This window comes from Nelumbo nucifera, chromosome 3, assembly GCF_055504915.1.
Source record: "Nelumbo nucifera cultivar China Antique chromosome 3, China Antique-T2T, whole genome shotgun sequence".
Classification (NCBI taxonomy): Eukaryota; Viridiplantae; Streptophyta; class Magnoliopsida; order Proteales; family Nelumbonaceae; genus Nelumbo; species Nelumbo nucifera.
Genome location: NC_142651.1, coordinates 66580420 through 66585304, shown reverse-complemented (window position 1 = coordinate 66585304; position 4885 = coordinate 66580420). Strand labels below are relative to the sequence as shown.

General features: G+C 39.3%; 1 pseudogene; it reads right to left on the bottom strand.

Moving 5' to 3' along the window:
- Window positions 1-2902: 2902 nt before the first annotated feature.
- On the bottom strand, window positions 2903-3565 carry LOC104588923 (calmodulin-like protein 3 pseudogene; annotated as a pseudogene).
- Window positions 3566-4885: the final 1320 nt, after the last annotated feature.

The window sequence follows — 4885 nt, the reverse complement described above, 5'->3', positions numbered from 1 at the left end:
CTTGAGCATTTAGAGCAATTTAGATCTCCTATTCACAGGAATCTTACCCATGTCTACCCACATGACACTATAGCTGTACATTGGGAACATCTCCCCATGAATAATAGCAACTGTAATGAAGTGTGGGTAGGAGATCCGATATTCTAAAGAAATTTTCTCTGGTTTCCATCTCCTTTGTTCTTCGTACATAGGCGACCTAATTGCTCATTACTTTGCTAAATTTGGTTGTAATGCTACAAACGCCACTTCTCGATCTCTTCCTCCTGATGTTATTACGCCTGTTGAAGGTGATTTGATGCAATGAAATAGCTTACAGGCTTTCTTAAAAAAAATTCATGGAAACCGAGTGCAGTTGTCATAAACTATATAAAAACTATAAGGAGGGTAATTATTTTACCCTAAAATTTATTTTCAATATATTTTTTTTCATGAAATAAGATATCAAAGTCATTTTTAATTCATTCTACTAATAATGTATAATATTTTAATCATTTTTAATTTAATTTATTATCGTTATTCTAATTGCATTCCGAATTCGTTCCAATGTGAGTATATGAAGGTGTCAAATTTGGATCTCCCATATATTCATTTGAACCCATTTGCATCTCCCTATTCTAGAATGTTGATGGTGCATATAAATGCCAATGACTTAGTTGTCGAAGTGATCACTCAGCATCCTTGCCAATAGGAGGTGCATGATCAAACCTGCAAAACTACAAGCTCTCCGTGGTATGGCTAGTGTGCCTTTTACATGCGAGTTCAGATTTCCTCCTCCTAAAGTTGGTCCCCACATGCAGCCACACATTGGGAAACATCTCCATATTTGTATGTTTTTATTCATGGGAGATTTTCCCAATGCACAACTGCAAGGGTACCTTTGTGCATAGGTTCTTTGGTCTGGGTAGGAAAGTTGTCTACTAATAAGATTAGAACTCCTCGGTGGGCATGGCACATCTTCTATAAATAAGATGCATCTAGAAATGGAACCAGCGCAACATAACTCCCTTTTTGCTCCTACCTTGTCCTCTTGTTTTCTTTGCCAATCAACCTCCTTGGCTTGGCTCAATAACCCCTTACTTATTGACTTAAGCATCGAAGAGATCACCCTAGGGCATACCTCCAGACTCTTTGCTTTTTGCAAGTCTTCAGAGGAAGCTAGCTGTGTTTGCTCACCTTCATCCATCCTCTTTCCTCCTCTTTATTTATTGTCTGAATTTGGACTACAACAAATTAGCACCGTCTATGGGAACCTAAATCAGAAACCCAATTTATATTGGGCCTAGGTGCAAGCACTATCAATTCATGCATTAATAGTCGAGGCGGCATCAAAAAATGGACAACCTTTACAATTAGGTCCATATGGCTAACTAGCAAATGATCAACCTTTATGACAAGGTCCACAAAAGGGTCAACCTCTATGACGAGGTCCACAAATGGCCGATTGGTCGACCTCTTTGAGAGGTCCACAAATGACCAACCTCCATAAATGGCAAATAAGCAAATGGGCTACCTCTATGACAATGTCCATAAATGGCCAATAAACTGTTGACCTCTACGTTGAGGTCCACAAATGATTAACCACATCACCATGAATGGCGAAAGCAACCTGGATTGGTAGCTGACTTGTGCTAACTCCATTAAAAACAAGGTAAAGGTTGACCTTAAAGTTCGGTGAAGCAACTACTTCGTTCGGACGATTTGGACAAGTCATCACCTTGTCCTTGAAAGTGGGAGCAAATGATGAGGCCAAATTTGACCACCAACCAAAGCTAGCCATGTAGCGCCGAGATTGAATAAGGGTGCCCTCGTGCAAAGGTTATTTGGGTTGGTTTGGAAAGCCCTCCTAACAGGATTAGAACTCCTTGATGAACATGACACATCCCCTATAAATAGGTATAAGAAACCTCTGGAAAAGGGACAAACACAATATAACTACCTTCTAGCTCCACCTCACCCTCTTGCTTTTCTTGCCAATCAGCCTTCTTGGCTCATCCCAACAACCCCTTGCTCACTTACTGACATAAACATCATAGGGATCACCCTAGGGATATAACTTAGGACTCTCTGCTTTCTTGTAGATCTTCGGAAGCAATTCGGTTCATCTACTCACCTTGGGTCATTCCCTTTCCTCTCTATTTATTGTCTAGATTCAGATTGCAATAGTAGATGTGGGGACCAATTTTGTGAGAGGAAATTTGATTTCCTCACGTGCAAGTGCAACCTACTTTGCCCCCTTACTGATTCCCCTTAAGGCTCAGTTTGGAAAGAGCACAAATGACAAATATGTATAGCATAAATACATACAAAATAATATAAAATATAAGGTTTTGCACTCTACATATTTACATTTGTACTCTTTTCAAACTGAGCCTAAATGTATATCTTGTAATAAAATAATAAAAATTAAAAAAAAACTCATGTATGTATACTTTATGCATGATAGCGAGCATCGGATGTTCGCAATTGCTTGTGTACGAGAAGGGGACAAAGAAAGAAAAGGATGAATAAAAATCAATAAACCTTCAAAGGGAAAAATTATTATTTTTATTAAATTAACATTACTTCAATTAAGCTTATTTATATCACTTAATCTTAATATATAAGATTTGAGGATGAGAAGGTTGTTGGACCCATACCAACAGAAAATAACCTCCAATCAATAATACAACAAATCCACAAATTAACCAACACTCTATTTACAAATAACTTTGGCTATTCACGTTTGACAGCTTAAGCTCTCTACAGGCTCTGTCTACATGAGACGTTCAGATAGTTTGACCAATCAGAACCACCCCCATGAAAAATAACTTTTGAATTCCCATTTCATTAGTGTATACCTTATAAGTATACAAGAGTACTTCTACTTCTAGGGTGCCCCATGCAACAGTTTTCTTATAAGAAAACTGTGGAACGTGGACAGCAGCCAAAGTTTTTGTCCCAGAATTGAAGCTAGGCGCCCCCACCCATCAACTGAAAGTAGCAAACCCTCCACCCCTCATCATCTGTTTGAACTCCCTGTAATTAACCATGCCATCTCCATCCACATCAATATTCCTTATCATATTCTTGCAATCTTCTATGGTTCTCCCTTGCTTGAGCCCCAGGGAGGCTAATACCGACTTCAATTCCTCGACTGTGATGAATCCATCTCCGTTCTGATCAAAGACATTGAATGCCTCCCTCATGTCTTGCTCCTCATCCCGCTCGCCCATGAGTGTCTGATACAATGCACCAAACTCGTCGATGTCAACGCAGCCGTCTCCATTTACGTCGATTTTCTCGATCATTTGAGTTAGGTCGTCGTCGGGGATGAAAATACCCAACTTCTCTAGAGAGCTGTTGAGTTCGTTTATTGTGATCCGGCCGTCTGAGTTTTGGTCAAACATTTGGAACACCCGTTTGAGCTCTGCAGGATCCATCCTAGCCATGTCAATCGATGATGACGAAAAAGACAGACGTACGTCGATGGGATTATTCTTTAACCTCTACTACAGTAGTCGTTTGGTGGGGATTGACCAAGCGGGGATGGAGAAATGATCCAACTAATTAACTTTCTTGGGGAGCAAAAAGTGGAGGATTGTTTGTATTAATTAAGAAGATTGTGACTTGTGAGGTTGGAAATCCTTGGCAAAATGGTTGGCATGGAAAGCCGCCTGCCTATGCGGTGAAAGTTCGTTGGTCTCGTCGAGAGAAAAGTGGAGAAAAAGTAGTAGTGCCTTAAAATGGGCATTTGGTTTCCCAAAACAAAGGTTGGATCAGTCTTTACTGGTGGCCTTAATTTGAAGAAGCTGTATTTCTGCAACTGAATGTCTGTTTATGTTCTCTATTTTTTTCTTGCCTATTTATATAATCTATACTATATTCTAAATTGCACATGTCCACGTCAGACTCCTCATTTTGTTTCCCAAACCTTATAAAATTTTGTGGTTTTTTGAAATTTTCAAAAATATATAAATAATTAAATAGGGGCCTAGTTAAGTTCACCCACAACTAATTCACTTACCAAGTTGAATGTATAACATGGCCCATCTTTTTAAAACCATCCCGTGCATTGCACGAGTCTGTTCTAGTATCTATCTATCTATCTATATACACTAGCAAGGACCTATGCGATGTATGGAAAAATCTGAAAGATTTAATAATTTTATTTTTTATTTAATGTTGATTTATAAAAAATAATTATTGTTAATTGAATATGAATAAATATTTTTTAATAAATTTAGTTTTATTAATAAATTGTAGTAATTTTAATATTTTTTATTCTTTTTAGTATTTTTAAATAAAATTTTGATTAACTTTAAATAAATAAAAATAATTATAAAAGCTAACATTTTTATTAATTCTACTAATAATTAACAATTATATTGGAGTGGAAACGGGGTGGGTTTAGGAAAGGGCACCCCATCCCTTTCGTTGCTCCATAGTTAAGACACTCTATTCAATCCTTGCCCCATCCCTAGTGTCACGCAGGTTCAGGGCGAGGTAACCACTCCTCAATGTCGGGTGAGTTCAAGGGCAAGGCACCCCATTCCTCATCAAGGATGGAGAATCTTCGAATTTCTCTGTCTCGTCCCTAGTATTAGGTCATGCTAGGTCGGCACGACACAACCCGCATGTGGCCCACATAAAGTATGAGTCATGTCATGTTGTCGCATGAGGGATCTCAGGCCATGCCTCCCTCCTCTAGGATAATTTGGGGGGCCGGTTTGGCACAGCCCATGACCCGAGCCCACACAAAGTGTGAGTCATGTCGTGTTGCCCCATGAGGCATCTCAGGTTGTACCTCCCTCCTATAGGATAATTTGTGAGGTCGATTTGGCACAACCCACGACCCGAGCCTACACGGGCCCGTGCTGTGCCGTGGATCGAGCTAGTTCGTGGGTCA